This window comes from Lithobates pipiens, unplaced genomic scaffold (genome assembly GCF_037356315.1).
Source record: "Lithobates pipiens isolate NorthernLeopardFrog02 unplaced genomic scaffold, aLitPip1_a1.2 Scaffold_8, whole genome shotgun sequence".
Lineage (NCBI taxonomy): Eukaryota > Metazoa > Chordata > Amphibia > Anura > Ranidae > Lithobates > Lithobates pipiens.
In genome coordinates this window covers 352,685,375-352,699,158 of record NW_027507903.1, presented here as the reverse complement: position 1 = coordinate 352,699,158, position 13,784 = coordinate 352,685,375, and positions in this window count along the sequence as shown.

Here is a 13,784-nt window from a genome sequence, read left to right as displayed (position 1 = left end):
GGTAAATGGCCACTGCCATTGGCCCTTTACCGCGGTCCGTGACACGTCAGGTCCCGGGAACCCGATGAGACGATCTTGTGTGCCGCGATTCTGGGAGGATGTCATATGACGGCCTCCCAGATTTATCCGACTGCCCTGTAGCCATCATTCGGCTATGGCCCGGTTGGCAACAGGTTAAATATATATACTGTAAATATACTGTAGTTAGCGCTTCCCTATAAGTCAGGGCCTTGGAGATGTGGTATTTGCCCCTTTTAGCCAGGTTATCTCATTTGAGAGCAGTTCTTATTGAAATTATTACTAATTTCTGTCATTATTGTCACTGTTATTTACCCTGCTGTGTTTGCCACCCAACTACACATCTTTTTCCTCAGCTTTGATATGTCCAACAGTATAGTGATGCCTGAAGTGTCATTGTCACTAGGAACCAGAGAACCAGTCATCCAGTGGCCCCTATATTATAAATAAGCACGCTTTTTATTTATTTAGTTAGTTTTGTTTCATATCCAAAATGTAAAAAAAAAAACTTAAAACATAAAAGAAGTAATTATTCAGTAGTAGACAATCATAAAAAAAATATGATTATAAAAATGAATAATTAATTCATTCATTAATAATTGCATTTATTTAGTCACTATTAATTTTTTTCATTTGAATATGGGCCAATTATTTTGCAGCATTTATCAGATGGCATAGATACTTTACATTAGTTGCTGCCTTGGAGTGGTTTTAATATTCCTACAATAACCATAAAACATATTTTGGCATAAGCCAAAGTGATCTACCAGTATTTTTTTTAATTATGTGGGTAGCCAAAATGAAGCAAGATGATACAAAATCCATACGTAGGTTCAGAGAGAGGCCAGGGAAAATTTAAGCCAGGTTTGTAACACAGGGCTGCGAAGCAGCAGTACAAACTGTGGATGCTTTGTACTTATTGGATTGGTCAGTCTTTTTAAACAAAATGCGTTCACTGTACATGCAAAGATCAGTTTTTATGCCTACAAAACCTGCACATGATGATTAAATAGTACATCTATTTTTATTAAAATGTTTCCACTGACAAACCACCATACCCAGGCCTGTCCTCTGAAGGAATGGAATGATATCCACACCGTTCCTCCTTTTATTGTGTGTGTGTAAAAGACCTTCAGGTCCATGATGCATTTAAATACAGCACAGGCAGATGTTTTTCCTATTACTTTAGGCATTTACTGGAAGTGATCTCATCTGATGGTGAAGTGCTAAAGGTGGCCAACGGGGGATGCTATCTGAATGAACAATATGTGTTTCAAATGAAAATAAAACAAAAAATGCATTGTACAACAAACATCTGCATTGCATATTAGTGGATTGCTGGATTTTAATGGATACAGTGTTTTTAGGTGGTCATTTTTTTTATCAAGAGTAGGCTTGTTACAGTTTGTGTTTCCATATTTTTGGGATTACTTAATATAGTGCAAAAAAGAAAAGAACAATGCACATTATTGTGTACTTTTTAGAGCGTGTTTGCGAAAGTATGTTTCTACATCATAATCTTGTTCACAACCAACTGGCACCTTTTACACTAATGAATGATAGTTGGTCTAAATGGTTAAAGGGTGTGGTTTATTTGGAATACCTTTTCAAGTGTACATGCTAAAAAGGGGATTGCGAATAATATGGTCTCTTTGTTAAAATAAGAGGGGTGGGTCTCACTTAAATAAAATAAAAATAAATCTTAATAAAATGGCAATTTTTCATCATAAATTAAAATATAATTTCCATATAGCTGAGCTCCAGGTATCTAAAAAAATATACAAATTAATACAGCTCTGTGGGGAGAAGATATGCTAGTGTTAGTAAACTATAGAAGAAAAAAAAAAATAGGTTTTCTGCTCTACTAGACAGGGATGTACTGTATGGTAAACCTGTATAAATCTCAAAACTGGATAGACAGAACGTTAAAAAAAAAAAAAAGACTGTTAAAACTGCTCCTTTATGTGTATTACAGCTGTTTGCCTGGAGTTTAACATTAACGTATGAACATAATGCATCCCCCAGTACAGTACACAACTTTGCACTAACAAAACCTAGAAGGGCCTAAGGAGAGCATTCCACTGAAAAAGTTGTCTCTCTAGGGAACATTAATAGAAAACGGAGAGAAACAGATAAACTAGGGTTTGCGGCTTTTTTTGTAACAAAAACGAAGTGCAATTATGGCACTAATCAACAATTAAACAATGAACACAGTAAAAAAGAAAATGCTTGTTAAGTGGTCCAACATAATACTGCATTATAAGATTTTAAAGGTAAATGACAACTTCTATAAAACTTGTTACATACAAAAAAAAAAAAACAGTCACAAGGCAGTGTGTAAACCAGTGAGCTGATCTACATGACTGATAAATCAAATCCTTTATCCACGCGAAGGTCTTGAGGTCATGCTTCTTTACGTAGAATATAGGTAGACACCCCAGAATCAGATGTTTGGCTAAGGCTTGATGCCTGAGTACCTTAAAATAAGGAAGGCAGAATAGTCAGAGTTTGCTCCAATCACAAACATGATTGAACTCATAGCTGCAAGGTTTTATATGTATCACACCTTTATGCTTAATGACTGAGCAGAGACAAAGCTTTCTATGAATTTAAAGTAGGAGCTACGCAAGGGACAATGTGTGTGTTTGTTCAAACTATTGATGAATGTTCTGATCCAGCAGTGACTGTGAGCACTCACATGCCTAGTTCTATTCCTGTCATTTCATGCCTAGATCTATTCTAAGGCATGCTGGGTTGATGGAGTCACAAGGGAGCGGGGTCACCCAGTTACATCACCAGGTGGGCCCTGTCCCTTATTTTATTTAATGGGGAGAGTCATTCAGAAAAAGCCTTTTTCAAGTGAAGACCTTTTTTTTTTCTTTGGGGAAGCGGCCAGTATTCAGTGATTGACGCTGGATTTACACCAGGAGACAATTTATTTTTTATTTTTGTTTTTTAATAGGACTTGTCAAAAATTGCTACAACTATCAGCCAGAGTTGTGGGGAAGACACCCTTGTTCTCATCAACCTGGGGACAAGGTGCTTTGGTTGGAGCCCCCTGCTCCAAAGCACCCCTATCTTGAGGGCATGTGGCCTGTTATGCTTCAGACCCCTTTTCCTGACCAGCTGCATGCTCAGATAAGGGTCTGGAATGGATTTTAGGGGGGACCCCACACCATTTTTTTTTTAAATTGTAATTTTTATTGAGAGAATTTTTACAGAATATGAAAAGATACAGAACTGACAATAGACAAGGAAAGTCTGGAGCATACCGTATTGGAGAGACTGATATAACCTCATGGTGACTACAGGTATACAGTAGCAGTCAAAGAATAAAAATAAATAACTAAAAGAAAACAAAGCAAAACAAAACACATAAAGGAAAAAAACAACAGAAAAGTATTACGTAAAACAATATTAAAATAAAAAGAAAGACTGAGAGACATCGTATATTTCGTAATGCAGAGGTTGGGGTCTTGAACTGGTGCTTCAATAACATGACTAATATCTGACAAAAGAGGGCTACATACCACTATAAATTTCCTCAAGAGATAAGGTAAGCTTCGAGTGGCCGTTGGGCCAGTAGAAAAAGACTTAAAGTACCGACAAGATACAAAACATTGGGGAGCGAGAAGGTCAGGGAACACTAGGAGATGGACAAAGACCGGGTGGCTAGGGGTACCAAGGGCACCTGTGGGAGCCCAAAGATCGAGGTATCTCAGGGGGCCCAAATCACACCAAACCGGTTGGTCCCATCTTCCACCATAGCCATCAAATGTTCCATTCTGTGCATGTCCTTGATGGTTTGTATCAGCTGAGTCTGGGTTGGGGGCTGAGTAGACGACCCCACACCATTTTAAAAAACATTTTGGCACGGGGTTAGCCTTAAATTTTGGCGGGCGGACCCCATGCCTTTTTTCCAGCAATTTTTAAATGGTAGCAATTATTTTATTTACATTTAGCTGTCAACGTGGAACCCTGCTGACAGCTGATTACTTATTGGTTGTTAAGGACACAACGACCACCTGCTTCTTAAAAACCATGTAATTTACTGGTTGTTAAGGATGCTGTCGGCTGCCGGTTCCCTAACTATCGCATGCCAGGGCCACTACTTACTTAATGCATTTATTTATTTTCTTTGTAAATTTACTTTACCTCCTGTTTTATGCAGTATTTACTGAGCATTTTTGCTTTATGCAGTAAATATCGCACAAAGCAATATCGAATTGACATTTTCAGATTACATTATCTGGGAAAATACCTAAATACTGCATGCAATCTGCTTTTGTGAATGGAACCCAGTGTGCCTTCTCTTTGTGCTCCTTATTCTCCAGATGTGCCATCAGTTATGGTGGCGTATTTGGTATACTATTCATAGCCCATAAGATAAAACTAAGATAGAATGACATACAGTACTAACTCGAACTAGAAAATCATAAATTAACACGTTTTTTTTCAGTTTGTAAAGGCAAAATAATCAGAACATCAAAAATTTGCTCACTTTGCTGTTAGAAACACATTTACCCAAGTGTAACTGAGGTGTCACTGAAGGCCTGCAGTCGTAATGTTAAAACATAGTTTAGATGTTTTCCCATAGTGCTGCCATAGCTGGTGCCAGAATGTTCCAGTCCCAGTATCGTGTTGTTGACCTGCCATGTATGCCATAGCAATTTTCTCCATTATGTATTTTAATTTGTGGTATTTTTATGTGTCCATGCTTTCTGACTTCTAGTGTTTTTGTGTGGCTTTATTTTTTAAATGTATATATAAAAACTATATCTATGATAATTACCACAGTCTATGTGGTGGTCCCACCACTGGTAAGATTGACATTTCTAACAAAAAATACTCCACCAATTCATTGTTCTGCATAGTCTTGACTCATTTTCTGGCATTTTCCAGAAATAATTTGGCTTAGGGCTAAAGAGTGCATTAGTTACCTAAATCAGATAGAGACCAGTTCTATAAATGTCTGGGGCTGACAACACTCACAAATTAGGCTTTTACCATTTTCACATCCTTTGTTTTAAACTAGCAAGTAGTTACATCATATCTTCTAGAAGTATGTAATAAATGATGTCTCCTGATAATTTTGATTTCACTACTGAAACATTTTATTTGGTTCACCTGGGATCAGCATTTTATTATTGGTTTCAAGACACTGATTCATCCCTTGGCTTCGCTAGAATTCTGATGTCATAATTTTGGAAGTCACCTGACACCCACTCAGAAATTTTGGCTTCTTGAATGAGTTCTTGCCTTCTTAGTTTCTTCATCCCATGGAATACTTTTTCAGTTGAAGTAGCTTATGGTTTCTAATATTTGTTTTGCTCTGATTTTTCCATTCAACAAAAAAAAAGGCATTTTTTTAAATTAATTATGCTCATGTAAGAACTTAAAAAATTGAATCATTGCACTAGAAATGCTACCATATCTCCAGAACATTAATTTGCTTGTACATTCTTATAGATAATGATTCTACAGCTTGCCTAGATGTTACAGTACTTTTACAAAATCCAAACTGAAAATCCTAATTTGTGTGTTGGTAGTGCCATTAAAGTCCCACCTTTAGGGGGGTTTTCATTGTTATCTTGATTTTGGGATGTGGCACACCTAGTTCTTAGCAATCCATATCAGAACCTTTTTTCATTAATGTTATGGTAGCAAATACCATCCCTCGCTTTTCTGATTGGACTGCTTGTTTTATTTATTTTTCTTTATGTATGACGGCTGACTCATATTGACACTCTTTGCTTATTTACTTGGAGTGTGACGTTGAGCCGCCGTTGTGTACTAATTTACTAATCTACATGAGACGAAATTTTATATATTTTTCATAATAACTTTTTTCTTTTTTATATTCGTGTTTTTTCTTTTTGTTTGGGCTTGGACATGGCCAACTATCTGGGGAGTGATTGGGACACTTTGGTGTCCAGTTATCTAAAAGATTTTGGTAAGAATGAACACATTGATTCAGAATTGAATAATTTGTTCTTTAACCACTTCAGGACCGCCGTATTGCCAATGTACGTCAACACAATGGCACAGGCAGGCACAATCACGTAGATGTACGTGATTGCCTTCCAGCGGGTGGGGGGTCCGATCAGACCCCCTCCCGCTGGTTACGGCGGTCCGGTTCGTTCCAGGAGCGCTCCGTGATGAGGGGATGGCCGTTGGTTTTCGGCCACCCCCTCTGGATCGCTCCTGGCCAATGAGAAGCTTCCTCCCACTGTGTATTGTTTACACAGGAAGGAGGAAGTGATGTCATTCTCCTCGGGGCGGTCTTTTTGACCGGACTACGAGGAGAAGACTAATAGTAAGTGTGCACCAACACTACACTGACATGTAGGTACACACAGGCACACAAACCCCCCCCCCCCCGATCCCCCCCCCGATCGCCCCCCGATCCCCCCCGCCCCCCCTCCCCCCCCAGTCACAGTGTCACTGATTGCATTGATCATTTCTTTACTGATCAATGCATTCAGTGTCAGTTGTGACAGTAAAAACTGTCAGGACAGTTAGTGTTAGGTCCAGGGTAGCCCCCTATCACCCCCCAATAAAGATTTAACCCCCTGATTGCCCCTAGAGTTAACCCTTTCACCCCCTTTTGCCAGTGTCACTAAGCGATCATTTTTCTGATCGCTGCATGTGTCGCTAGGTAGCTAGTTATTTTTTTAGGTTCACCGCCAGGTTTTTATATCGCTAGGTACCCCGATATACTACCCAATAATGTTTTTAACCCCCTGATTGCCGCTAGTTAACCCTTTCACCCCCTTTTGCCAGTGTCACTAAGCGATCGTTTTTCTGATCGCTGCATTAGTGTCGCTACAGTCGCTAGGTAGCTAGTTATTTTTTTAGGTTCACCGCCAGGTTTTTATAGCGCTAGGTACCCCGATATACTACCCAATAATGGTTTTAACCCCCTGATTGCCGCTAGTTAACCCTTTCACCCCCTTTTGCCAGTGTCACTAAGCGATCATTTTTCTGATCGCTGCATGTGTCGCTAGGTAGCTAGTTATTTTTTTAGGTTCACCGCCAGGTTTTTATATCGCTAGGTACCCCGATATACTACCCAATAATGGGTTTTAACCCCCTGATTGCCGCTAGTTAACCCTTTCACCCCCTTTTGCCAGTGTCACTAAGCGATCGTTTTTCTGATCGCTGCATTAGTGTCGCTACAGTCGCTAGGTAGCTAGTTATTTTTTTAGGTTCACCGCCAGGTTTTTTATAGCGCTAGGTACCCCGATATACTACCCAATAATGGTTTTAACCCCCTGATTGCTGCTAGTTAACCCTTTCACCCCCTTTCACCAGCGATCACAGTATAAGTGTCACTGGTGACGCTGGTTAGCCAGTTAGTTATTTAGGTTCCCCGTCAGGTTTTTATATAGCGCCAGGGACCCCCATATACTACCTAATAAAAATTTGAACCCCCTGATTGCCCCTAGTTAACCCTTTCACCACTGATCACCGTATAAGTGTTACGGGTGACTCTGGTTAGTTTGTTTTTATAGCATCAGGGCACCCACCATTTATTACCCAATAAAGGTTTAACCCCCTGATCACCCGGCGGGTGATATCAATTAGGTTTTAGGGTCAGGGTCTGCGTCGCCCCAGGCAGCGCTAGGTTAGTGCCAGTACCGCTAACACCCACACGCAAAGCATACACCTCCCGTAGTGGTATAGAATCTGAACAGATCAATATCTGATCTGATCAGATCTATACTAGCGTCCCCAGCAGTTTAGGGTTCCAAAAAAACGCATTGTTAGCGGGATCAGCCCAAATACCTGCTAGCACCTGCGTTTTGCCCCTCTGCCCAGCCCACCCAAGTGCAGTATCGATCGATCACTGTCACTTACAAAACACTAAACACATAACTGCAGCGATCGCAGAGTCAGGCCTGATCCCTGCCATCGCTAACAGGTTTTTTGGTAGCATTTTATATTCAAATCCGGAAGGCAGTGCTTGGTTTTCGGGGTCCCGTACGTGGCTAGGCTCCCAAAAAGTCCCCCACATGTGGTATCCCCGTACTCGGGAGAAGCAGCAGAATTTATTTTGGGGTGTAATTTGACTTCTGCCCATAGCATGTGTGAGCAATATATCATTTAGTGACAACTTTGTGCAAAAAAAAAAAAAGTTTGTAATATTCCGCAACTTTTGGCAAAATATAAAATATTCCATGGACTCAACATGCCTCTCAGTAAATAGCTTGGGGTGTCTACTTTCCAAAATGGGGTCATTTTGGGGGGTTTTGTGCTATTTTGGCATTTTATGGCCTTCGAAACTGTGATAGGTAGTGAGGAGTTAAATCAAAAATTTGCACCCTTAGAAATCCTGAAGGTGGTGATTGGTTTTCGGGGTGCCGTGCGCGAATAGACTCCCAAAAAGTCCCACACATGTGGTATCCCCATACTCGGGAGAAGTAGCGGAATATATTTTGGGGTGCAATTCCACATATAACCATGGCATGTGTGAGCAATATATCATTTAGTGACAACTTTTTGTAAAAATTTTTTTTTTTTTGTCATTATTCAATCCCTTAGGACAAAAAAAAAAAATATTCAATGGGCTCAACATACCCATCAGCAATTTCCTTGGGGTGTCTACTTTCCAAAATGGGGTCATTTGGGGGGGATTTGTACTGCCCTGCCATTTTAGCACCTCAAGAAATGAGATCGGCAGTCATAAATTAAAAGCTGTGTAAATTCCAGAAAATGTACTCTAGTTTGTAGACGCTATAACTTTTGCGCAAACCAAAAAATATACGCTTATTGACATTTTTTTTACTAAAGACATGTGGCTGAATAAATTTTGCCCTCAATGTATGACTAAAATTTAGTTTATTCGATTTTTCTTATAACAAAAAGAAGAAAATATCTTTTTTTTTCAAAATTTTCGCTCTTTTTCCATTTATATCGCAAAAAAAAAAAATCGCAGAGGCAATCAAATACCATCAAAAGAAAGCTCTATTTGTGGGAAGAAAAGGACGCAAATTTCGTTTGGGTGCAATATTGCATGACCGCGCAATTACCAGTTAAAGCAGCGCAGTGCGAAATTGCAAAAAGACCTCTGGTCCTTAAGGTGTTTATTGGTCCGGAGCTGAAGTGGTTAAATTGACCAGAGTGCTGGAAAAGAAATCCTCCATGTTCAGGTATATTAAATCATTTGAGGATTACTTGAAAGGGGATATGAATCCTTTGGGAATCAGAGACCAGATCTTTCCTAATTTGGAGGGAGTGGACTCTGATTTCAAATCCGCATGGCAACAAATTTTACATGTTTGTTCTAGGGACCTGATGCAGTTACTTATCAGTGAATATATGAAAAGATTTAGTGCTCTTGATAAAGATATTGAGAGCATTTGCTCACAACTTCAAACATTTAAGACACATAAGATCTTTGTGGAAAGGGAAACAAAACTTCAAAAACATCTTGAGAGTTTCAATAAAAATATCTTGAGTAAAAAAGATTTTAAATATATTAGGGTAAAGTCTGCTTTTCAGGACAAAAGGGCTTATAAATGGAACAACAGCGGAACAGCGGAACAATACATTTAAAAATAAAAAAGAGCATTATGCAACAATGTCTTATTCCTCTTCCAGTCTGTTCGCTATTTCATCACAGGTTTCTGCTAAGAACAAAAAGGCCTCTTGCAACAATTGGGGTCAGGATCACATGTCGGGAAGTAAAATCAATCACGACACTTTGTAGGCGACTCCGCGGTACCAATGGTAATAGGTAAAGTACCTGTGGGGACAATGGGTGTCTCCATACCCCCATCTCTATAGCCACAAGGAGCCGGGTCAGTTTCCTGCCCAGTCACGAGATCGAAGACTATACAGGGAACAGAAAAATTAGATCCTCCCCTTTTGTCGAGGTGCTTTTAGTCAGTTCCAGAGCAACCCATCTAACATAGATGAGGTGAATGTGATCCCCCACAACCAATTATCTATATCTGATTCCCATACAACGCTTAATATCATTAATCTGTCCTCCCATACGCTTTCAATGGAGGAAGCCCAGATATTCTATAAGGCCCTGGGCTTCTGTCCTAATGAAAGCATTGATAAATTTGAGTTTATAAAGGATTTAAAGTTGTTTGCACTAAAACGTATTCTCAAGAATATGTATGCGAAACCAGGGGGTCAGTCTAACCTTACACCCAAGGAAAATAGGACGATTGACCAGCTGGTCTCTTTGCTGGAAGAAAGTGATACCATCGACCTGATTGATATCATTGATCTTCTTCAAGTGTTGTCTTTGTCCCATGAAGCCATAGCAATTAAAACTCAGGACACTCCTTCTGGATCCAAGCTGAAGAAAAAATTCTCACTATTTCATCCTCCCAGTTCTAATCCTAACTTTGCTACATTTTTGTGGATGGTAAATAGGGAAATTGACAAACTTTTTGTTGACCCCCCTCCCCCCCCCAATTTACGAACATTAGTGCATCTGAAAAGCAGGCACTCAAATCTTTGAGTGAGAATACCTCCATTACTATTAAACCAGCAGACAAGGGGGGTAATATTATCCTTATGGACAATACCCAATATGTGGCCATGTTCTCTAAAATTTTGAAAAATAAAAATTGGTACAGAAGGATTACGAGCGATATAGTGCAAAAGTTTAACTTGGAATATTACCAGTTAGTTGAACAGGCCTTCTCTAACAATATAATCAGCAAGACCACATGGGACTATATTGGAACAAGTTTTCCTAGAGTACCAACTTTTTATTCATTGCCAAAGGTACATAAAGATATACAGAACCCTACAGGCAGACCCATTATTTCTGGCAAAGGGTCCATTAGTGAGAATGCCAGTCGTTTGGTTGATGAACATTTGAAATCCTATGTTTCTGGTTTGCAATCTTATGTGAAAGACTCTATCCATTTTTTGAAGATTATTGAGAACCTCATTATTCCCCAGAATGCCTATCTTGTTACCATAGATGTGGAGGCACTTTAAAGCTCCATCCCCCATGATAGGGGGATGACGGCTTTGAAACACACTATATACCAGAATAGTGATGTTGATTGGGGATACAACGAGTTTATTCTGTCCCTTCTTGAATACATTTTACATCATAATGTCTTTACTTTCAATGGCTCTCACTACCTCTAGGTGCAGGGGGTAGCGATGGAGACTTGTTGTGCCCCATCGTATGCCAACCTGTACCTGGGGGAGTGGGAGACCATGTTCCTGGGGGATGAAGACTTGTCAATATACACAGACCACCTTTTAGTGTGGTTTAGGTTTATTGATGATATCTTCACCAGCTAGGATGGACCACTGGAACTGCTTGACCAATGTTTAGTACGGATGAAACGCAATGAGTTCAACCTCATATTCACAATGTCCTCGGATGTCAATACCATCTCGTTCCTTGATGTTCTTGTCTCTAGGAACGATGATGGCACACTCAGCAGCAGTTTGAATTGCAAATCTACGGCAGGCAACAATATTTTGCATGCCTCCATCCTGAGTTCCTTATTAAATCTATACCTTATAGTCAGTATTTAAGGGTGAGATGTAATTGCAAAAGCGACAATGTATTTAAGCTGGAGGCAGACAACCTGCGTGACAGGCTCCTTCTGAGAGGATATTCGAGGACTTCACTGAAAAAAGCTTTCCATCAAGCCACAACCCAAAGTAGACAGAATTTTATTTATTCTCAAAAACAACCTAGTTCTGATAATCCTCTTACTTATTACTAAGTATTGCAACCAAAATGTAGAAATCCGTAAAATTGTCGCCAAATATTGGCATACTCTTACTATGGACTCTAGCCTTGCCCGCCTAATCCCAGAGGCTCCCCTGTTCACCTTTTTTTTATATTTGCTTTCTTTTTCCAGCATTTTGGTGTGTGCACCCAACAGAGTTCCCCTCTCTTATTGATTGGGGGTCCTGTATGAGGGGTTGGGCTCTGCTCTTTTGCAGATTGCCCTTGTTCCTCTTCTATCTGGGGTGTTTATTCACCTTGAATTACTGGCCGCGCTGGTGGGACGTCGGCGCGCCACGCACATGTGCGTCGGGTTTGCGTGGTGTCATTGCGTGTGCACTAATGGATTCGCCGGATGGTCTGTGCGTCCCAGGGGGCCCCTGTATGGAGCTCTGTTGCACCCAGCTGATCATCCTGATTGCGGCTCAGCTGGACTCTACTTAAGGTTTGGGTCAGTCTTGGGTGGACAGGGTGAGGGGAAGGACGTATCATGTTAAGCTGCTGGAATCATTCCACAGGATTCTCTTTGTTAGGTAAATCCACTTCTTGGATAGGACCTCTTGGTCTGCCTTTACTTGTGCTTATTGTTCCCTGTATTCAGTTCTCATATGTCTGCCTCTGGGGGCTCTCTTTGATATCTTTTTACAGGATTTTTCCTTACTGGGGTCCTTGAAAGTGTTTGATCCATGGATTTTCAGCTTCCTTTCCCCTTTCTGGCACTGCCCACCTGTAAGCCAGTACAGTTTGGGATTTAGGTGGGTTTTTTGTCAGTACTTATAATTTGGGCTTTTGTGCCTTTCTACACATATGTGGACTATTATCCAACTGTTTATTTTGTCCCTTGTTGTCTTTTACCTGCAGATTTCCTATTTTTTTGGGACATCAGTGCACACACCTACCGTCCGGTGGTCCGGACTTCCGGGCTCCGGGTGGACTGGGGGACATGTTCTGAGGGGACATTTTTGTTCCCCTCTCTGTTTCCCCTTGTTAGTTTCTTTGCTGTCTATACATTTGGCTGATGTGACCTGGGGATGACTCCATGCGGCGTGAATCCCACGTATTTTTTTTTTTATATTTCTCGGATGCTTAGATACATTCTGCTAAGTGATTGTGATGTAAGTATAGCCATGTGTGTCATTTAAATGATCGTGCAATAATAATACATGTGTATAAAGAATTCTTTGGCTAATTATGGTATATCTGGATTTCATAGATAGTTCTTCCCTGCAAACAACCCCTGATGAAGGAGAATATATTTTATCTCCGAAACGTTGTTGGGTTCAGGCAACTGTATCTCGTCCAGTTCGCTTCTCTTTGTTTGTATATTATGCATCCGTGTATTTGTATATTATATATTCTATATGTATTTTCTATTGTGTACAATAAATCTCAATTATTTATTGTAATATGTGTGTTGGTAGTGCCATTAAAGTCCCACCTGTAGGGGGGTTTTCATTGTTATCTTGATTGATAACTTGACTGAACCTTTTTTCTCCAAACTGAGGAAAATCCCTTCTAGATGTCACCAGTAGAAAAATGTCCTCAAAATTTTGAATCTCACTTTTAGTTCCAATGACAATGGCCATAAGAACAAATAAAGAGAGTGTATCTTGCCATCAGAGACACCACACCACTCATATGACTGCCTCCCATGATAGAACCCCCCTGTGCGCCTGCTGCAGTACGTGGGCGTTGTGCTCTGTGGTCACACTGTCCTCCAATCACAGATTGGGGTAAAGAGCCAATTTGCAGCTCTTTACCACGTGATCAGCTGTGTCCAATCACAGCTGATCATAATGTAAACAGAAGCAGGTTATTGGCTTTCCTTTCCTCGTGCTCACAGGATGGGGAGGGGAGAACAGAGCCGATAACTGACTTGTGTAAAATGGACATGTACACTGATAATCAGGCCAATGATTATCAGTAGCCTGATTATCAATGGAATCCCAACAGTGCTGCCATTCTGTGCCCAAGAGTGCTGCCAGTCAGTGCCCATCAGTCTCTCCTCATCAGTGTCATCTATAGGTGCTGCCTATCAGTGCCC